The sequence below is a fragment of the Solea solea genome, chromosome 3 (assembly GCF_958295425.1).
Source record: "Solea solea chromosome 3, fSolSol10.1, whole genome shotgun sequence".
Lineage (NCBI taxonomy): Eukaryota > Metazoa > Chordata > Actinopteri > Pleuronectiformes > Soleidae > Solea > Solea solea.
In genome coordinates this window covers 5,038,836-5,062,465 of record NC_081136.1, presented here as the reverse complement: position 1 = coordinate 5,062,465, position 23,630 = coordinate 5,038,836, and the positions used below count along the sequence as shown (strand labels likewise).

At 40.9% G+C, this 23,630-nt stretch overlaps 1 protein-coding gene across 1 annotated transcript in view; it reads left to right on the top strand.

The window, feature by feature from the left end:
* Positions 1–360: 360 nt before the first annotated feature.
* The window catches only part of LOC131456840 (astrocytic phosphoprotein PEA-15), a 40,335-nt gene continuing 17,065 nt past the window's right edge, over positions 361–23,630 (top strand). Inside the window, exon 1 of the mRNA XM_058625495.1 lies at positions 361–758. The gene's annotated coding sequence lies outside the window, so the exon portion shown is untranslated. The remainder of the gene's footprint in view (positions 759–23,630) is intronic.

Sequence of the window (23,630 nt, the reverse complement as noted above, 5' to 3'; positions counted from 1 at the left end):
CCCGAAATTAAGTTCACCTAAAACTTACATGGAACATTTTTGCTTTTTTTTTAGACCATCCTCAAGTACACCTTGTTCCCACTTAGTTATTACAATAATTTCAACTTTTAAAACTAATTTTTACAATAAAACACTGGTTCTTTTGTTTGTTTGTTTTTATTTTATTTATTTATTTATTTATTTTGCACATTTTTCCTCCCTGTTGTGGTTATAACACATAGTCATGTTTCATTCGAAGGAGTGAGAGGTTGTTTCCCCATAGACGATCTCGAGACAAATCAGACAGCGTGTTAAGCCGTGACAGAGAGAGAGAGAGAGAGAGAGAGAGAGAGAGAGAGAGAGAGAGAGAGAGGAAAAGGCGTTTCCACGTCCCCAGCTCTCTCTTCCACAGTCGCGGACACAGACGCGGACACGAAGGGACCCACTCTATCTCCTGTCTGTCTCATTGTCCTCAAACACTGACTGTCATTCCTTCACGTCACCCGCGTGTCTCCCCCCATCTCCCGCCGCCACTTTCATCCACTGCCGCGTCTCCCACGCGCATGAACCAGACTCTGGTCCATCATCATCATCGGAGAATCCACGCACGGACACAGTGGACTTTATTATTATTATTGCTGCAGCTTCCTCCTGAATCCACAAACACACACTCACAGATCTGCTGCTGCTGCTGCTGCCTGTGACACCCACTGGAGATTATCTCCACGCAAACTCCCGCATCACTCTCTGCGTGTCTGACGCACTTCACTGCGCTGTGGGTGAGTACATCCTTTTTTGTTTGTTTTTTTACATCCTTTAAATGTTTACTGCATTTCCCCCACATTCGTGTTGTGCTGAGTCATGTTATTCCCCCAGAATTTAACAAAATAAAAGACTCCACTTTATGAATTGGTGCAAAAAGCTGGGAGTCACACCTCCTCCTCCTCCCCTTCCTCTCCTCCATTCATGGAAAAGCATCACTTCATGTCCCCAGACTCACAGCGCAGCCTCGAAAAAATTCCACTTTTTCCGCCTTGTTTTGGCCTCAAACGCATCACTTTTACAGGAGAACAGTTCAGTTTCTTCTATTATAAGTCAAAGTAGATGAGAAATGTTACAGTAAGTTAGTTAGTTAGTTAGCTAGTGTTTTGCCTTCTGGCCCCAAACACAAGGAAACTAATAATAATGTGTTACATATACATTAAAACAGGTTTATTTCAGTCTTGTTTTGGCCTCAAACGCATTCACAGAAATGATGCGTTCACTGCCCTTATGAATACATAACTTTACACAGGCTAAAAATGCGTAAAGCGCAGTATTTATCCACTAAGACCTAAAGAAGAGCAGTTCAGTTTCTTCTGATGAAAGTCAAAATAGAATAAAAATGTTAGTTAATTATAGTTAGTTAAATGTTATTTTTGTGTCTTGCCTTCTGGCCCATCCCACATGGGATTATAAAAGAGATATTTTGGTATATATATATATATATATATATGTATATGATAGGCAAATTAAATTAAACACAACAAAAAAATACTAATATTAATGTTATATGAAGTGACATAATTTCTCAACACATATACATTTAAAAATAAAAGACTTCTGCAGGTTTATTTCAGTCTTGTTTTGGCCTTAAAACGCATCGGTATCACAGAAATTACGCATTCACTGACGCTGTAAATACATAACTTTACGTAGGCTAAAAGTGCATAAAAAGCAGTATTTACCCACTAAGACGAAAGAAGAAGTTATTAAAGTTATTAAAATAGTGTTAGTTACTTAGTTAGGCTAATGTGACGCCATCGTTTCACAAAAAAGTAAATGATCTTCCGGTATATGAACAAGAAGTTAAAATAATATTAATATTATTAATAATAATAATAACAACAATAATAATAATAATAATAATAATAATGACAATTATAAGTGTGTTTTCCTGTCTTGTTTCGGCATCAAACACATCAGTTTCACAAAAAGGTAAAAAGTTCAGTCAATGGTGCGTTCACGATCTCTGTAAATACAAAACTTTGCGTCGCTAAAGTGCGTAAAACACAGTATTTATACAGTCTGACCTCAGTAAACTATACTTTTTAAGTGAAAGCAGAATATAAATTGTCATTTTATAAACATTTACGTTGCTGCTGTTAGCAGCTCATCTCAGACGCACGTGTGGTTTCTATTTAGAATTTTAATTTATTTTTAATTTACCTTTATCATCTGTTTACTGTTTAAAGTTTTTAATTTTCTTTCTTTGAAAGTAAAATTTGCACAACACGTGACCTTTTACCCCCAGCACGGTCATGAACTTGACGCGTCTGTGGCAAAAACAAAAAGAAGAAAACGGGCGGATTTCCAATTCTCAAGAGGGCATTTTAACACAACACTGATGGAACTAATTAGATTGGTGTTAGTGTTGCCATTGGACATTGATGTATCCAGTGTCATTCATTCATTCATTTGTTCATTCACAGCAGAGACTTGAGTGAATACTGAATTATTCACATAAAGGTTTGTTTCCTGGCTTCTCCGTGATGTTTTTCTTGGATGGTATCGGTGTTTGTGAGGATGATTGTGGTTGTTTTTGTAGTCAGATTATCTGGTTTGTTTTCCTGAACTCGGCGTCAGTGATGACCACGCTGACCACGCGTGACTGTGAACGGATGAGGAAGGGTGTGTCTTTTATGAATGGCCGTCTGGTCCAAGAGCTGGATGTTTGACTCAAACTCCTCTTTCCTCTCTGTCTGCTGCCTCATTTTTACATTTTCGTACATTTAATCTCTTTACAGTATCAAAAAGTATCTTATTTTTGACTAATTTATTCTGGCCTGCAGCTGTTTTTACCTCAAACTCAACATAGAATTTGTAAAAGCAAAGATAAACAAGGTTAATTTTGCAGCAAGGCTGCTCAAAATGACGTTAATAAAATGTTTTGTTGACAAAATAATTTAAAGATGTCCTGAGAAAGCATATAAAATGTAGTTTTTTATCCAAAAAACGTACGTACAAACATCTGAATATTATTATCATACATTAATCTCATATCCAGACCCTGCGTCTCTCACACACACACACACACAAGAGTGTGTGACACTTGTACAGTATGACAGCTGTCAGTCCATTTCCTGTGCGGTTACATTCCAGTCATATTTCTTCTTTTTCTGCTCTCAGAGTCTTTTTTTCTCATTTTTACTGACACAGTGTCGAGCTTCAGGAGTCGGGACGAGTTTCCGAAAAGTAAGGCACAGAATCTGCATCCGTTATCGCTTGTGTAGTTTGCCATTACAGTAAAACGGTGTTTATATTACAAAAACTCACTTACAATTATTTGATCGTAGTAAATTTCCTTTATGGGGACAATCGGGAATGGGGAAAATAGTTCATATTTCACGTAAGGGTAAAATGATCTGAGGGGCCACTTAGAGTGTAGTCAGGAGGGGCCACAACTTAAAAAAGTATATCTACATATATACATATATATATATATATATACACATATATACATATATATGTGTGTGTGTGCTTTGACTCAGCTGTTTAAGAGTCGGCTCTGTGACACATATCGATCTTTCCAACCGATTGGTCAACGCAGCAGAAATGTGCTTCCTCTTTCAGGTTCACTTCCTCTAAGTGTGTATTGGCGGTGTCGGTTGTCACTGCCGCTGCCGCCAGGGGAATGTTTGTGGCTGCCTGTTTGTGGGCGCTCAGTCAAACAGTTTTCGGGAGGATCAGTGTTAATCTGGGGGAACTTGAAACAATGAAAACAAAAGGGGGGGACAGGGAGGTAAAAAAAAAATTGTGTTTTGTTGGACGGACTTCAGAGCCAACGTTCTCCAATCCCTCGCCAGCAGCCTGTTTGTTGTCACACATGCCAGAATGAAGACAACAGAAGGAAACGAGAATATAATGGAATTAATCACCATAATCATGAATGCTAAACAACCAAAAACCTACTTTAAACCCAAAAAAAAAGATTGACTGTAATGTATTAAAAATGAAAGCTTGCTGTCGAGTTACTTCTGAATTTAGAGTTTAAAGTCACAGGTCTGTTTCCAGAAGGAGACTGTTAGAGCAGTCAAGGGATGAAATCCATTTATATACAACATCACTTTTGCCGGACACAACAGACACAAATATTGCGCTTCAATGGCTAATGACTTCAGCCAATCAATGGACAGTTGCATCCCTCAGGGTTCTGTTTGAGAAAGTCCCTACACTGAAGTATAGAAGTCCCCAAGGCAGTTCCCAGCACTAAGGTCATTCCCAGTTCAAGAACTATAATCGTTCCCAATTCAAGAACTATGATCTTTCCTAGTTCTAGTACTAGAATCATTCCTAGTTCTAGAACTACAATCATTCCCAGTTGAATAACTATGATCACTCCCAGTTCTAGTACTAGTATTATTCCCAGTTCCAGAAGTACAATCATTCCCAGTTCTAGAACTACAGTTATTCCAAGTTCTAGGAATATGATCAGTCGCGGTTCCTACCACTATGCTCACTCTACATTCCTTGCTATACAATCATTCCCAGTTACTAAAAATATGATTGTTCCAATGTGGTATGGACTTGCCAAAACGTTTTCCAACAGTTAAAGAAAAATATAAAAGTACCTCCGGTGTGAAAATGCTTTCACTTATTATGAAACTGCTCAGAGTGAATTCTTAGAGACTTCATCTTGAAAAAGTCATGGGACTGCTCCATTTTTATCCAGTGACTGCATCAACATTAGGGATGATTCATAATTTCTTCTTCCCCGAATGTAGCAAGACTGAAATGTGATGGAAACATCCTACATTGACAAAGAGTTGAGCAACAACGCTGAAGCATCCACACCACCAACTAATTCCATGGCGGCCAAATGTGGCATTCCACCAATGATCTAATGCTTTCTGCAAATGCTAACATTTCCGGGAAGTTGACAATTTGCAGAATCATGCTTTGCAAATGTTCCAGTACAAGTGCAAGCTGTTCTTGTCTTGATGTAAACCGCCCAAACAAAGCTCCCAAAAAGGCTGTAGTTTTCTTCCTGTCATTCCGGGTGCACCCAACAAAGGCGGACGTCCTGTTTTGCAAAGCATAGCTCGAGGCAATTCTTGGTACGAGACCGGCCATGACAAATACAGCACCAGGCACAATTACCTTCAACTATTAAAGCCACACGTACATGTGAGTGATGTTAACCTGACATCTGAGGGGATTACCAAAAGTCTCCAAGGTTAATCCTCTGGGGAACATCAAGGTCTTTGCATCATTTCATTACAGTCCAATGAAGAACGATTAAGATTCCAGTTGGGTAGATTCCAGTCTACCCAACATATCAATGTTAGCTAAATGATACGGATAATCAGGTAACTGTCCTTCATCTTAGGCTTTCATGAAGCTTCCAAAAACAGTCCCAGAATGGACTTCTAACCTTTTTGTTTGTAAAGAGCCTTGTATTTTGTTTTGCTCAATCCATGTTCAACCGATCAACAGATTTCATTCCTCTACACCCAAATCTGAAGCCCTATACTCGGGCAAACCTGCACTTCATCAGCTGCGCGGTCTTCTCCGACAAGCCGACATCTGTCAGCTGTTTAATGAAGTCCCAGTCTCGGCCTGATCTGACAACAACACATGTCAGCGCAGCACACTGGGTAATTAGCGTCACATCGCCCTGAAAACTAATACATATACGCCTGGGCCCAAAGTAGGGACTTGGGTATCGCTGAGCAGCCTCGCCGCCGCTGTCAAATGATCACTTCCTGTGGCCTGACGTCCACAGAAGGAGCAGATACGTCACTGTCAGACTATCCCTGCCTTTTGTTCCCCCCCCCCATCTCTCCCACTGCGGTGCATTTGTTTACTGACACCATGTGTGCACCGGGCTCTGTGGAAGCTGCGAATTACACAGTCATTATGTCGCGTTACATCACCGCCTGTAATTGGCGCTTCGGATGCTCGTTAACATTGTCCACCAGCTTTGTTTTCGGTATCCATTTACAGACTGACCCCCCTGTTAGGGCAAGATACTTTCCAACTCCACACCAAAGTGCTTCTCTAAGTTTTAAAAGGTACGAACGAAAGACTCCCAGAGGAGTGACAACCATCTCGGTTGGTAGTCAGTTGGAAACCGAATAAAGAAATGAAGATAAATGGAACAACGACGAAAAAATTGCAGCACTAGCCATTGTTTTGGGGTATTTTTGGACGTCGGTCTCAGTGTTTCAGCTTTCATCTGTTTCCAAACATAGCAGGGAGCCGCTTCTTACCACAAGGAACCGCAAAGGACAACCTTCACAGCTTAAAACGGCAGACAGCCAAAGACAAGCTGGTGGCCACAGAGTGGAATATTTCACAGTTAAAGTAGTCAAAATAAAACTGAGAAGATACTAGACTTATGTTGCTGAACATGTACAAAGCCAGTGAGGACGGGTTGCGATATGTTTTTTGGGGAACATTTTAGTGAAGATCAATGTGTTAAAATTACTAAATTAACTAAAAGTTAATATTGTGATTTGGGTCAGGATAGTTTTTCATCTTTAAAAAATGGTTCCCCGGTCAGAAAGTTTGGGAACCACTGCGTGAGGCAACTGTTTTCTAGTAGTGTCCACATTATCAACTTAAGACTGTCTCCAAATGTCCAAAACTCTATTCAAATTCAAAGACAATTGTGTCAAACTGAATGGACGTTTGAAAAGTTCCGATTCAGGTGGACGAACAGGAAACTTTTTGTCTCTGTCCTCCGTCAGCGAGGTCAGAGGAAGAGACGCTGCTAAAAAGGACTGAGCCAAGAGTGAAACCAGCGCCCGGAGCCAAGTTCTCCTCTTTAAAAATATCAACACTATTTGCTGTGTTAAACTCGATGCTTTACTCAGAGCCAAACAGGAAGTAGAGCCTTAAACGGGAAGTCTGCATTTCCAGTTATATCACAGGCGCTAATGTCATTTTCTTCCCTTTCCTTTGATTTGATATGCACACACATACACTCACTCACTCACACACACACACACACACACACACACACACACACACACACACACACACACACACACACACACACACACACACACACACACACACACACACACACGCACACACACACACACAGATTATTCAATTAGGTGTATTTTCTTATTCACTTCCACCCACAGGCCGTCATTTTGCAGGTTAATGCATGACTCATAACACGATTAGGTTGATGTTTACATGCAAATTAGCAGCAAGTCACAACTTATCAGGCTTTTTTCAGCTTTTAACCTGAGAGACAGATTTACCTTGATGCAGCGTTTGTGTATCGGAAGCAAAGTGAAATGATTTATTTTATATTCAATGTAACACACACACAAACACACACACACAACACCGCACATCTAATCCCTCCAGCAAATGCTCGGTTGCGTGGTCGCTCGGTTGCTGTGCTACAAGTGACGCCCACACCAGCAAAAAAAATAAAAGGTACTTTTCAATAAAACTCGCCTCCACTTCTGAAGCTGTTTGTTTGGTATCGACTCTGGTAATCACATCAATGCACATGCAGTCTTCAGATGTCCTTCTCTGTACTGTTTTTGCACCTTGACATTCATTTGTTCGCACTATTTTTGGCCCATTTTACTGTTATATTGGACACGTGCTAGGGGTCATACATGGTCCGTGAAACCAATGACGGCGTGTATCCATCACGGTACAGTAGGGTGCCGTGCGGTTTGGAACAGGCCCCTCGGTCAGGCTTGCGTTTCGATTGATTGCCTTTACTTGGTAGGCGAACATCGAAAGTTAAAAGTTCTGGATTTGAGCGTGGATGGAGCATCTTTTAACGTAGCTTTCTCCACCAGTATCCCCGCTGTAAACTCTCTCTTTTTCAGCCAGGTAACGTCCACCCAAGTTTCGCCTTATTCATTTGAGCAGCGCCACCGTGAGGTGACATGAAGTGGTGATGCCCCGGCGAGTAAAACTGGCAGGGACTGTTTACTTTAGATCGCCTTCATTGGATAGTTAAAATATGGGTATTTTCCCTGGTGTATCGATTAGCAACAAACGACGATGTGTCACCAAAATGTATATTTTTATTCAACCCCTTACTCAAAAACATGAGTGGATTTTTATGGATGAAAGGAGGGATGAATCATACACACATACAAACACTTTCAGGCCATGAACATAATCTACTCTGCTGGCTAACTCCAAAATGAAATGCTCCAGTGGGTCTGATTGGATTAGATAAGCGCTGATTCGATTGAAGCAGGAGATGAGGCAGGTGTGTGTGTGTGTGTCTGTGTCTGTCAGACACTGCCTCAGAGCGTTTCTCTCTCACATTATCTTTAATCATCAAATTGACAGTGAAAAATGTCCCGGTGCCCGCTCGTCAGTGTGTGTGCGCACATCAGTGGAAATGTGCCTTTAATCTCGTAAATGTGTCTCTACGGCTGAAAACGTTTGTCCTACATTTTGGCATCTGTGGTGGTAGTTTTTACCGCATGGTTAGGCAACCATTTTGTGAAGTTTGTGTCACTTTGTGAACGACTCCCTTCCTGCACCAAAGTCCATAGAGAAAATCAGTGATTTTACCTCATGGCACAGAGGAGTTGTTGATCTACTGCTGCCTCTATCAATAAGTTCAAATGTGATGTTTTGTGACTTTGGCGTTTGAAACGCTTCATTCGAATTTACCTAAATGACACAAATTTACCAAACGAGTGGGAAAAGTCTCCCTCGTGTCCCATTTTAATGTCAGTACCTCATACAACCACATTTAACCTAACTTCCAAACTTGTAAAACTAACTAAGAAGCAACCCAAACTTAATAACCCTGGTGTATATTTGTGTGTGCATGACACACAGTTAACTTTTTTTTTTTTTTTTGGCCAGCGTTTGTTTTTGTCATGCGACAGACGAAGACTCAGCCTGTGGCGCAGTGGAGAAGCTGGCAGTGCCCGTCGGGGGGTCTGGTGTGTTTGTGCTTCTTCAGCTGCTCTTTGGATGATGACGGATTTTGTTTGTGTGCGCGTGAGTGTGTGTGTGTGTGTGTGATGAAAAAGTGCTGTGGCGTGGGTGGAAAGCTCAGGTCTGTAACAGTTGCTCTGATGAGACACTCACTGTTGTTGAGGTGATTCAAAGCTGTGGTCGTTTTTTTTTTGATGCCCAAATGTTATTTTCAGTGCACTTTATTGAGGAGCAAAACAAATACATGTTGTACTAATACACGGGCCACTTAATTAGGTACAGAGGACACCTGGTGCTACTGGGGATCCAATGCTTTCATGTGATTTGTGTCAAATCGTTAATTGTCCAATTAATGTTGTGCAAATTGACAATATCGCGTATTTTAATGACTTCGTAAAAGCTGACAAAACCACGCACTTAAGTCATTGTAATTTAGTTCAAACTTAAGTTTTGGAACAAACTTACAGTCCTAGTAGGTTTATACAGTATCTAGTAATAGCATTCTTTTCTATCGGACGGGGGATTTTCTTCATATTAATGACATTTGTTTAAAACTCTTTTTTTTGACGGGATATAAGATAATCTGGAGCACACTGTTTTTGTGTGACATTTGAGTACTTTGTTTTTTTTGTGTTGTAAGCAACAATTAACGAGTTATATATGATAAGTATTGATATTATCGAAATAAAAAACAATTGCGATATTATTTTTTGCCAATATCGCCCCACCCCTACTGCAAGGCATTTACGCCCACTGGATATTTTCTCTTTTTAGTTTTTTTGGACCGTTCTCAGTGGAAAGGTATTACATAAAAGCTTCTTGCCGAGTCTTATTGTGTAACGTTGCAATGCTTTAAGTGCAAGCTGCACAAAACCTCAAGCGCTAGGTGGGTACGCGGGTCCCCAGAGGGTTACATAAACAACATGCGGCACATCGCACTTGAACAGTTTGAGTCGGCGCGCACATGTTGGTGTGTGTTTGTGAATGTTCCATGTCCGTGTCAGGGAGGTTAACCTGATTCCCGAGGCTTTTTCACACACACGTACGTGGCAACACTCGTGCACAGCGGAGAAGAAGGATGGAGGTAATAAGAGTAAGGAAGGCAAAGACACATCCTTGGCTTCAGCTGATGAGTTCAGGAAGGAAACAAACAAGAAGCCTCTTATGACCATCATGATATTCAGGCCGTCTGGATTTATTTTGATTTTATGGCCGTAGAATTGTCAAAAGAAATGTTCAATGAGTGAGTGCTTCTGTCCCTTTTTCCAAGATAGCTTTCTCTTTCGTTATCTGGCAGTTATTCAACTGGAATTGTGTGACTAGGAGTTACAGTAAATGAGAAGTACGCTGCCTAAGCTCTAATTGTGCAAGACAATGGTGAATTTGAACACGACATGGTTGCTCGAGTATCAGATCTACTGGCACAACCGTTTTGCTTCACTACAGTCTACAGAAAATAGTCCACAAAAAAGAGGAAAACTGGAGTTCTCTCTGCGAAAAAGGCCTCGACGATGCCACAGGTCAGAGGAGAGTGGTTTAAAGCACTATCTTAAATAAGCACTTGTTTCAGAAAACCATCTCAGAACGTGGAACCCATCGGACCTTGAAGGAAATTGACTATTGGGAAAACGTTGCCTGGGCCGATGAGTCCCGATTTCTGCTGTGACATTCTAATGGTAGGGTCAGAAGCCTGGGTCAGGCTGCTGATGGAATTATTTAGTATCAATTTGACAGTACGTTCAATTCCTGTTGCATCTGCCACATCACTAAGCTTACATCATCTCAAACTGGCTCCGTGGACATGACAGTGAGTCCACTTTTATCAGAACTCAAACGAGTAAAGCACATTTGAGATTTGGAAGACTGGGAAATGCTATCTTGTCAATATGGACACAAAATCTGAGGATTGTTTATTTATGCCACTAAGAATGAACACAGTTCTAGCAAGGCGTGCCTAATAAAGTGCCCGGTGATCAGATCACACAGCCCTACCGTGTTGTGAAAGGCCTCTGCAGTCGGCACAACTGACTCACAGTCTACTGTATGTGGTTTCCATTATTACAGAAAAACCTCTTAGTCATCACAAAGCTGCGGCGTCGCTCAGATTAGACTCTTTGGTCTCCTGGTGGAGTCGGGCAGACGGCGGAAACTAACAAGCAGGGAAGCGGAGGCCGAGTACAGACAGTAGAAGAGCAGTCACCGAGGAACGATTTGGGACAAAAGCTCCAGCAGAACGGGGAGAAAAAAGCAGGGAATTAAGGAGCATAGCAAGGACGTGTAATGGAGCAAATGGCTCTTTAATGGCCGAGGCGCATAAACAGTAATTGAATCCAAGCAACCTTATTGAGGAAAGATTCATTTTAGGCGACACTGATAATTACCGTGCGACGACAGAGCTGTGTGAGCTTCTATCGGTTGCTAAGGCAAGAGCTTTGGTAACCAAGGAGCTAATTAGCAATCTTCAGTGATTATGTTACAACTACTATCAGTTGGCAGGTTAGTAATGATCGGGTGAAAAAGCAGCAATTTTCCCTGAGATTGTTCTTCACTGTAATTGCTGATTCTATGATGTAACATAAGCAGGTTTTTCCCCTCAAGAAATTGCAAAAGAATCTGATAAATATTTAGGTGTGTCTTGTCATTTTTAAGATCTAAGTCCACGCCATTTGCAATTACTTTTTATTACTTTTACAATTATTCACATCTTAAATTTGTCCTTAGTGTATAACACATGCACAATTAGATTTTCCCCAAAATTGTTTGAAATACTTCCAGGTTAATTGGCATAGTCGTGGCAATGATAGTCCGAATAGCTCAACATATACAGATTCTGATCAAATTTAGCATATTCCCATTTCCTCCAAGTGGTAAAGTTCGGTTAAGTTCAATTATTTGTGTTTCCATTCCAAGTTAAATGTCGAGAAGGGTACCAACACAACCGATCTATATTGTCCCAATTTTTGGTAACCTTCCATTTGGGTACCAAGCACAGTGGTCTGGCTCTTTCGTGGGTGGAACTAGAAACATTAAAGTCAGTTTATTTGTTGACGCAGCAACGTAAGGGAAAAAGTGTGGTGTTTCCTTTGGTGCCACGTGCAACCTTCTCTCAAACAAAGCTTGTTGTGAACAGCCACTTGCCAAGAAGAAAGAATACGGACTACCGGAGGAGGGACTGTTCTTCTGCATTGTGCACTTTAATGTACGTAGATACGTTAATAGCTAAATAGCTGCATAGTTTGTCTGGCCCACAAACCCCACAGATTGGGTTCCATACATCAAGACTGCTGTTCTATAAAGTGCTCTATAAATACAGACCATTTACCATTTGTTGCAAACAAGGCTTAAAACAATTGTTGAGCAACATAAAGGCTCGGCTGCCAGCATTACATTCTCGTCAATCAACCAACAGGTTGCAAGTGCAACAGGACCATGAATTTTCCTGTGGTTCCGTTCAGCCTACGGGAACGCTCTTTTCATTGAGTTATTACGTCAATGTGCAGGACTTCCCATCGTGTGTTGCGTTATTGCAGAAATCCATAACAGAAGTCGCAATTCGAAGATGTGGCTAAGGCAGGCAGGTGAAGCTCAACAGTCACATCCCCCCCCCCCCCCCCCCCCGGACACAGTGTGATGGACCGAGTTTCATTTTCTTCAAGCTGAACCCGTCTTCTTCTCCCACTGTGTGACCGGTGCACTTAATCCACTAATGGAACAATAGAAAAGGACTGAAAGAGACAGTAATGGAGGAGGAGTGGAAGAGAGAGATGGAGCTGAAATTTTGAGTCATGCCAGGAGTCTGAAACATTGACAGAAAAAAAAATTTAATCTCTAATGGACTGTTTGGGGACTCCGGCACATTTGTGTGTGTGTTCTTGTATTTGTTACCTCTTTAGGACCTTTTTCTGGCATAAACACCGACTCCTCAGGGAGACCAAAACCTGGTCCTAATGGGGCATAATCATAATTTCTGAGGAACTGGTTAAGTTAAGAGCTAAGATTTGAATTGTGGTTAGGTTAAGGTTAGGATTAGGCATTAACTGGTTGTGGTTAAGGTTACCAATTTGTTAGGCTGTCCAAATTAATGTAAGTGCCCCTCAAAGGATAGCTGTGCAAACCTGTGTGTGTGTGTTTATGAGGGGTCAGTGGGTTCATCATAAAAAGCCATTCCTTGCCGTCTTTGACCGTTTCACTTCACGTCTCCTTCAGTGAAAGACTTTTTTCAGGGTTAAGACTTAATTAAGGTTAAGATAAAGAGTAAGGAAATACATTATGTCCATTAGTGTCCTGACAACTATGAGAAAAGTGTGCATTAGGACGTGCTTTTCTCTCTTAGAGGACAATTCGATACACATGAGCATTACAATCATACATTACAATTCATAATTACTTTTATTATGAAACATTATGATGCAACGCAGTGTAATTATTAGTTTTATGTTGAAAATGATTGTAAGTTACACATTTTAAAAGTTGGCTGAGTGGCTAACTGCCCAAAAGCTAAGAGGCAACTAGCTGCTACTTTCAAACAAACTAACTGCTAAAATGTAAGATGCTAGCTGCTAGTCTCAAATGTAAGAAGCTATCTGCTAATCGCAAGGAAACAAACTCCAACTGCTAAAATGTAAGACACTAGCTGCTTGTCTCAAATGTAAGAAGCTAGCTGCTAATCGCAAGGAAACAAACTCCAACTGCTAAAATGTAAGACGCTAGCTGCTTGTCTCAAATGTAAGATGTTAGCTGCTAATCGCAAGGAAACAAACTCCAACTGCTAAAATGTAAGACACTAACTGCTTGTCTCAAATGTAAGAAGCTAGCTGCTAATCGCAAGGAAACAAACTCCAACTGCTAAAATGTAAGACGCTAGCTGCTAGTCTCAAATGTAAGAAGCTAGCTGCTAATCGCAAGGAAACAAACTCCAACTGCTAAAATGTAAGACACTAACTGCTTGTCTCAAATGTAAGAAGCTAGCTGCTAATCGCAAGGAAACAAACTCCAACTGCTAAAATGTAAGACGCTAGCTGCTAGTCTCAAATGTAAGAAGCTAGCTGCTAATCGCAAGGAAACAAACTCCAACTGCTAAAATGTAAGAAGGTAGCTGCTAGTTCAAAGAAACTAGCTCCTAGTTGCTAAATCTGCTTGTTTCTTGTCTCGCAAGCAACTTCTTTGAGGAAGGAAAGTCATTGGGAGCTTTTTTTTTAAGAAAGTCTGCAAAAAGCTGCATTAAACTGATTACAGTAGTCCGTTTATCGATCTTTTTAATGCATATCCGATACCCGTTTGGTAATTGAGTGTTACATTCCTCACACTGTGTGTGTGTGTGTGTGTGTGTTTGTCCCCATTGGCTCAGATGATGGCTGTAACTGACGATGACTCAGACTTCACCCTATTACCCCTCCTTCCTCCACTCCTTCCCCTCATCCTGCTTTCCTTTCTTTCCCCTCTTCTTTTTTTTTCAACCTCTCTTCCTTCCTCTCCCTGAGACTCAGTGCAGCAGTAACTGTAAATTAAAGATTGCGATATAGATGATGTACTCTCAGCCCACATACTTTTATCTTCTCTAAAATGCTGACACTTGGAATTTTCAATTGAATCCTCAATCCCTCTGTTAAAACAGCCAAACTGGCTAATGCGAGGCCTTCACTGAGAAAAACACTAGTCCGGAAATATTGTGCCGTCAATACCACAGCACTTAAGTTTGAACTTGAAATATTGCAGAGTATCCGACTGAAGGTTAGTATGATATGGAGGCTAAATGAAAGGCAATGTGCTGTTAGATTTCTGTCCCTTTGAGTGCTTTAAGTGCTTTTCAAAATTACCGTTACAATGAATCGCTCAACTGCTCCATGTCGTCATTTCGCCACTTTAGAAGGATAAAAAAGAGAAGACGATTATGACCATAAACAACATGGAAGGTTTAAGGAGATTTAGAGTTTGAGATGGTGATTGGACGCATAAATTCACAAGCCCATATTGAGTTAACCTGATGTTTTGACTGTGCAGTGGTGTAATATCCCGTTTTTTGTGCACGACCTGAAATAAAGGAGGCAAATAAAGAGTCACAGGGTGGTTCTATCTTCAGCCTGTTACATGTGAGTTCAAGAAATCCATCAGAGGAACAAAATAATGTTGATTTCTATAAGACCTTTGGGCCATTTCATGTCACAAAAGACACTGAAACTACAATGTAGAGGCAGTTTCTCTGTCTTTCGCTCTCCCTGACCACTTCCAACACTGACTACTGACTCATGACTGACTCTTACTGAAGTGTGCGTTGGGTGACGGTGTGTGTAAACGTGCAATATGTCAGTGTGTGTCTGTCGGGTTTACGCTCCAGTGTTTCAGGAAAGCGTACGCACGTAGAAACATGCAATAGTCGCGTGTTTGTTTTTTTCTTTTTAGATGTGAGCATTCAGGCGGACAGATGCAGGCGTGGGTGCACTGGCCTGCTCCCCCCCCCCCCCCCCCCCGCATGCCTGCGTGTGTGTTTGTGTGTGCGCATACATGAGTGTGTCTGCAGCTGGGACTCTTGTCTGCTGTGTGAGGCGAGGTTATGGCATCCTGTTCCTTTTCCCCGCTGCCTCTCCATCTGGAGCAGAGCCAGCCTCAGTGAACTGTGCCTTACAGTGGGATACAGCTTCATTATCTCTGTGCAGAATGCCGGCATCCGGACCGAGGCCTGCTCTGTAACATTGTGTGTGTGTGTGCGTACGCACGCTCATGTTCGTGTGTCAATCTGTCACTTTGTGAATTGTGAATAGGGTGTATTTACATGTTTACTCATAAAATCGCTTTAAAATAAAAAAGGGTTTGGTTTTCATAGCCTTGGAATGAGCCTTTTACATGCATTTTTGCGTCGCCATGTTTCTACGGCAACTCAAAAGGGACAAACCATCTTGGAGTGTGCATCTTGAAGCGGAAGCTTACAAAGGTTTAAAGCTACTTTACACTACAGTTTTGCCATTCACCCATTCACACATCTTTCATACTCATTTCACACACTGCAGGACACATAAGGGCAAGGAATTGAACCCACAACCTTCAGTTGAAAGAAAACTCGTCCTACCACTGATCCACCGTGGCTCAATCCTAACTCATATACTTCAATATCAATACTTTTACTACTAAAACGTAAGTAATAATACAAGGTGCGTGTGTTTGACGGTATGCGTGTCCATACATCCGTGTACAAAGGGACAGCAGCTGCTGCAGTGGCAGTGTTAGGACGACCGAGTGAACCCGGAGTCACGGGCTAACACCTCCCACATCTGCTTCACACCAGCAAACGCCGCGGGGGCCAACGGTTACCCGGGCGAGGAACGCGCCGTTGAATAAAAGACGCAGTGTTCGCAGCCCGCAGGAGGTGAGAGCGCGGATTTGTGCAGGTGTCGGTCGGAAAGAGCCGCAGATGTGAAAACGCACAACACGCCCACGCGGCGTGCGACAGATATGCAGGAGAATGATGCTGCAGACGCTGCTGTTGCTATTCTGATGCGTCCCAAACGGCAGGAAAATAAACTTTCAGCTCAGTCAGTGATATGTAAACATGTGAGTTTTCACTCTTTTCTCTTGTGTTTCCAGGTTTTTCCCAAAAGCTCACGCAGTATTTTACCATCTGGGATCAGACAAGAGCCAGAACAGGAACTTTATGCAAAACGTACAAAGTGAAATGAAAGCTGCATTCAGTCTGGGCCTTTTACCCGTGTTGCTTTGCATGTCTGCATAAGTGATTTTGACCCAGTTTGTGTTGTTGTTGTCAGGGAAGACCATGAATAGCACCTCTGTCATATTGGTTTCACAGTAACTTTGTATCTGTTTGTGTGTCACATACCGTGTAGAGGTTGGCATCGACTGGCATTGCTAACAGTGGCTAGCCCAGGATACATTTGTGTCCATGTTTTTTTTTTTTTCCACATCTCTCTGGAACGCGAGGTGATGTCACTCCCAGCACCGACTTCCGAGTTCCGATTTAAATGGAATGCAGCATCTGTTAGGAATCAAACAAAGCAATTAAAGTGGGGCACATTTTAGGGCGGGGCTATGGTGTGATTGACAATGCATGTCCACCATTCCATCCAAAGAAAAATAAATTAGTTAAATAAATTTTTTTTTCTTTTTTAAAAGAAGGCAAACCTGACCTGAAATCACAATATAAATTGCGAAAAGAACACATGTGACTAATTTACAGCCATATTTGTAATTTCATACATGTTATTTAAAATATATTATCATAAATGGTTGGGAAAATTCTGCTAATTTGTTAGGGGACCAAAAAAAACTTCCCCATGACCCAACTGTGGGTCCCGACCTGTATGCACCCGGTATTCTGATTTGTTAGACCTGTCAGACGCTAAGGCCCAGTGTCCCAGTACTACAACCATTTCTTCTTTTAACTTTAAATGTAAACATGTCGGTCCACCCAAAGACTAAAACGAAGCATCGATATTAAGAGAGCAGAGCATCGGGTCCACGTTTGACAGACTGGAAGAAGAAGAAGAAGACGAAGACGCGAGTTTAGAAATAGAAACTGAACGTGTGAGATTAGATTAGGAAGTGAAGCTACGAGACGGTTTGGTGAAGAACGGGGTGTTTGAGGGAAGGTGAGAAAACGAGACAAGGTGTCACATGTCAAATGTCCTCTTCCTGTCAACGACACCTGGAGGAATAACACATCTGAAATCAGTTAATTAAAGGAATAGTGTGGCTTTGCTCTTAACACTGTTTGGAAAAAGTAGTTTTGGGCAGTGTTTCCCACGGCCAACTAGTGGGCCTTGGAGGTATTGCAAGTGGGCCTCATATAAAGGATATAAAAAGAAATCCTAAATTTGCAAAATTGGGGGGGGGGGGGGGGGGGGATAATTTAAGTTAAATGTAAAGACATTAAAATATGCCAGGAGTTTTAGAGTTTGGGCAAAAAAATGTTATCGTTTTTCGAAAACGCGAATGTTTGCGTGGGTCGCAAAAGTTTGGCTTTTTGGATTTTTTTGGGGTTTTCTGGTTTAGTTACAATTGAACTTAAACTTTTCACTGTTATTAGAGGTGTTAATCGTCAATGATTCAGTGAATATTTTGCGTTTCTGTGTTGATCAAATGTCAGTGACTGCTCACACGACATGGACCGGTCAATGAAAGACGTACGCGGTCCAGAAAAATGAATAAGTGAGGACATTTTGTGTCTCCGAGACTCGTCATTCATCTGCGGTCACATGCCCGCTCTCGTTCATGGCCTCTGTGTGGCTCATGTCACGACTTTTAAAAAGGAACAAAACCAGTAATTATCACAAAATGACATGGTTATTATTCCCGCACACATAAAACACCAGATCTAAATAATCAGTTGTATGCCAGCATCGTAAAAAAAAAAAAAAGCTTTAATCTGAGGCTGTTTGTTCTCGGCTCAGCTGCCCGTTTCAGACTTTGTTGTTAAAAAGCGTTACTGCTCTGTAATTTTCCCACAGGTCGCAGAGAACTGAATAGATCAGACATTAGTGCAATTACAGGCAATGATGCTCAGTGAATTCATTCATTCACTGCCACAGCAGGTCAGAAAGGTCAGTCGGCATAAAATCATAAACCATAGATGGGTTGTTGTTTTTCAGCTTTTGAAGTTGCTTCGTCTTCTTTCTTTTTCTTTCTTAATGCTAACCTTAATGCGTTTTTGGAAAGACATGGAAGCCTGGAAGTTTGACTACAAACGTGGTCACGCATGTCCACATGGATACGGCACCATTTTCAAACGTTCCCCCGTAAAAGACGGCGTCAGAACTCAAAAACGGTGTAGTACATCTGCCAGGACTGTAGGTGGCGCTGTAACCCCCGTGTGCAGTGTTGCTGTAATGTAACGAAGTCTACATTACAACAGTATAGGTACTTCACTTTGTTATTTAGATTCCTAGCAACTTTTAATTTTACTCCACAAACTATCTTTGTCACTCGTGACTACCAAATAAAATCAGAAGAAGAAGAAGAGTTGGTATTATGGTCTGTATTTATATAGAGCTTTTCTAGTCTTGATGAGCTGCTTTACCTATTACACGTTTTCACACATCTTTCACAAGAAAATGAATGACAGCGCAAGAGAGGCGGCCGACGTAAAATCTCGTCCCACGAAAGACGACGACTCTTCTGGGGAAGACGGACAAAAGCATTTTGCGTTTCCATGGTTTTGGAACGAAATTACATTCCATTACACTTTGGCGCTAAACTATTATATCGTCACGTCTGGAAAAACCACCTCATCAGAACTTAAAAAAAACAGTTAGTGATATTTGAGAGGTTATTTCGAGATTTGGGCGTTTCCATTACCAGTTTTTTATTGCGATATTTAAGTTTTTGAGCATTCTTATTAATGACATTATGCATTACCTACCTCCTTACCCTTAACCTAAATCTAACCCTAAAACCAAATATTAACCCTGAAAAGGCCCTTTAGTGGTGAAATGTCCTTACAAAGATAGATTTGAATCAAAACACACACACACATCTCCTCTCCTCCCAGAGGCACAAAGATATTTTTATCTTCAGTAAAAAAAAACACTCAAATGCTAATGAATCATCGATGACACAAATACATTTCCATGATTTTTCATATCTCGCTGCTGCCGCCGCTCACCACAGACGTCACAGTGCACAACATTCTGAGGCTTTTTATAATCACTTCTTTTGGTCCCTTAAACCCTTACTTCATTACGTCCATTTGTACGTTTGCAGTCGTGTTTTCCTCAGCTCCTTAGAACACTTTGTTTTTATTTTTTTTGATTTGTTCCCAGTTTTGATTTCTCCATCTAATGCGAGTGACCTGTGGCAGGGGGAGGAGCTTCACACGGGACAGCAATAAAGCTGTCTGCAAATCTTTTACGCAGGAAAGTTCACAGAAAGTTTGTGTTAAATCATTGAATGTTTTTTTAAGGTTTTTTTGGGGCGTTTTGAGCGCTTTTTGATGAAAACGAGGTCGTCGCTCGTTGTCTACGTTGCTACGATTTAAGATATGTCTCAAACGTCACAATGGCGGACGTTCGAATATGTGAATATCTTTCCAACTTTACTTCACTCGCAACATTCGGGTCATGTAACTTGATGGAAAAAATCTAAAAAGAAATATTTTGAAAATCAAATTGACGTCTCTCTCTCTCTCTCTCTCGCTCTCAACCATCTGCTCGTCTCCTGCGGCCACGATGAACCGTTTGCCATTTAGAATTGAGATTAAGCAGAAAAGCAGCTCCAGTGAAACGCCAGCGGATGATGGAGCGACAGACAGACACACACACACACTCTCTCTCTCCTCATTGTTTCCCATGTCTCTCGCTCACATTCACTCACACGCTCATCCGAGTGTGTGTGGCAGCTGTTCATATTCATGCAGCCATTCATGCGTGTTATTGCATGAATGGTGTATTTACCATCACATTCCACTGTAGCTTATGATTGTATGTTTTGGTTTGTTGGCAACCCTTTAAAAAAATTTTTTTTTAAATCACTTTGTGTAACTAAAAGGTTTAAGGACGAAAAAGCAACGACGGTCATTGATAAAAATTGTTGACGAGGTAGAAATGAAGTATTTGGACCTTTAATGAGTCCCAGTAACGTCATACTTTAATTATTGCACATAATAATTTAAATCTGTCTTCGTAATTGTGAGAGGTTCCCAAACTGTGGTCCGGGTCTACAGGTGAGCCTCAGTCAGTAATATAAAACTAGGTATTTGAAATCTATATAAGGAGATATTGTCAATATTGAAATCTTAATGATTTATTTTGATTATTATTCACTCACGTAAACACACCTCCTCTGTTAAATATTGAGATTTTAGAGATTTCCTTGTTAAATGTTGGAGATTAACGCATGTTTTCGGGATTTTTAAGTGTTTTTACCTGATCTACTGTTCGGCATTGTTCGGTTTGATTCTTGTGCCGGACGTCGCGCTCATGAATCTTCCAGTGACGAAACTCTCTGACCAATCAGTGGCCGGCAGTCTGTCGACGTCACATTTTATGAGTCTAGCATCGGCTCACCTCGGCTTGGAACCTCGCCAGAGAAGGTACTTAAAAAAAGCACCAGGTACCAGGTACTATCACTAATGGTAAAGCAAGAATAACGAGCCGAGCCGTGCTAGACATTCATAATGGAAAAGCGTTTCTTTCTGCAAAACGTCTCTTAAATAAAGCCAAAGCCTGAGGGCTGAGAGCCACAGAGGAAGGGCGTAATACAGTCTCAAACAATGCAGAAAGGATTAGGTCCAGTTTCAAATCTGAGTCCAGCTGCTGATTTTTTTTTTCCCCTGCCTTTCTCAACCCTCTGTTCCTACTCCCTCTTTCTCTCTCTTGGCGGTGGCTGTTTTTTCCGCTGCCCTATAACCAGGGCCAGGAAGTGTGTCCATGGCGACAGCAGGAAGTAAAGCCTCATCTTGTCAGTCACATCCTCATAGGTCTCCACAGCACACAATACACTCACTGCAGCTCCTCGAAATATCTCCATTCTCTTCAAACTAAGCCAAACGAGACCAAAATGTGGGTATTTTTTGTTGTTTCGTTCCTCAGTACTTGAGCTAAATTGGTACTTCTGAGACAACCGTACCTGAGCCAGTACATAAAAATATTGGCAATTTGCAGATTCACTAGGCAGGAAGCAACATTAGCATTGGCATCATTAAAATGTGGAAAAATATCAATAATAAAGATATAGGTTTTGTTGGAACCCTCATGGTGAGACTAAATTAAGATGGTTTCGGACAATTGTCTGCCTTAATGGTAAGTTCTTAGCAAAATAATACATTTTAAAAAGCTATCAAGACGAAGCTATCTACATTTAGCGCAGTTTAAGCAGTCTTTGTACTGTTGTGTCTTTTGCGATATGTTGATATCACAATATTGTAATTTAGGCAGCACTCTCTAAAGAGTTGATTGCACACGTTAGCAAACGACTGCGAATTTACATTTTCAAGACAGAAAGCAATATTAGCGCCTTGAAGATAAAAAAATGTTAATAAAGATTCAGTGCGCAACCTTCACAGTTCAAAATGTTTTCAAAAACAATTCAAGCATTTTGTTGTATAAGCTAGCTGCTATAAGACAGTATTAGCGAACATTGCCTGTTTATACAGTCACTTAAAAAGGGAAGCAACATTAGCATTAGCACCATAAGCAGTGCTTTTGTTTCCGTTTTTTTTTTCCTCCAAGTTAGCCAACTCAAGTACTCAAGTTCAGCAACAGTAAATATATAACTGAGTAAAATTGAGTATCTTCTGTTTTTAACTGTGGAAACAACACTAGCGGCGTGAATCAAAGTGGCTAGGCTAGGCTATAAAACCAAAAACAATGCTCTTAAAGTTAAAAATGCTAAGTTATGCTTCATTTAGGGTCCACTGGATCAGTGGCATGAATATAATTGTAATTTATATGCGTTTGCAATGAATGCCAGATAGAAGATACTTTCAGACTAGCTTGGCTTTGCTAATGAATCACAACTAAATGTTGGACTCTTTCTCGTTCACTTCTGAGTTTGTATTAATTCCCCTTTCTTTAAAAAAAAAAAAAAAAGTCCTCAGTGGAGTTTCTTTCTGTCTTTCTGTAACCTTTACCCTCTGCTTCTACGCGAGCTCGTGCCAAAAAAATAACGTGTATTAGTATTCAAGACGCATCCACATGGAGCCCACAGAGTGTGAGAGTGTGTGTATAGTGTGGTTTTGTGTTTGTGTGTCACTCGGGAGGATTGATTGTTGCCTCAGCCTACACAGACTCCTCACATCGACGCTGTTCTTCTGTAGCTTAGAGGAAAAATCAGAGGGAGGCGAATGCCGACATACAGTGAATGTAAACTCATCAACACTAACTGTATTTGACAATACAAAAAAAATGTATTTGGGCACATAAATTAACATGATTCAAGATGTTAAATCTATGATATTTTAGGAATATCTTAGATTGACTTTTCTGTCTGGAAACTCAAGTTTGTAAACCGCTCACCAAACTCCATTGAGAAAATCAGCATTTTTAGCTCACAGGGAAACGGAAGCTTCCGCTCTACAGCAGTCGTTTTGGCAAGACTGTGTCAATAAGGTAACATAAAACAAAGGATTTGAAACACCAAAAATCACAAATAAGCACATTTTGAACTTACTGATGGAGGCAGCAGTAGAGCACAAACGCCTGTTTTCTGGGATGTTAAATCACTGATTTTCTCTATGGGCTTTGGTGAAGAAGCACAAAGCTTTGAATCATGCTAAGCTATGAACTGCAGTTTGTTTGGTTTGCTTGACAAATCAGTTTGATTCAGTGGAAAATCATTTATTTGATGAATACGTTAGATTACATTGACAGAATTTACTTTATTGTGCTTAAAACCTGAATTTGAGCGTAATTTTCATTAGCATCGATCATAAACCTTTGATCAATTTTTCTGAAAGGAATTCAATGCTTAACGTTGAGCTCTCACTTTTTTGATACCCTAAAATCAAATTGGTGAATTTTCAATAAATACTTCACCGATCTACATAGTCCCCATGTCTTTGTTCATTCTCTTATACTGTTGCTAAATTTTAGATATCTCTCTTAGTTTTTCCTCCTCCACAGTTGCCGACACTGAGTTAATTTTAAAAACAAAACAAACAAAGGTGAGATTTCTCCTGACAACAACCTTTAATGGCGAAAATCAAAGTTTTCACTTGACAAAGGGTCTTTCATTTATTTGAATACTTGCAGACGGTTGTTAAAGGAAAGGCGCTAAATTTGGAAACC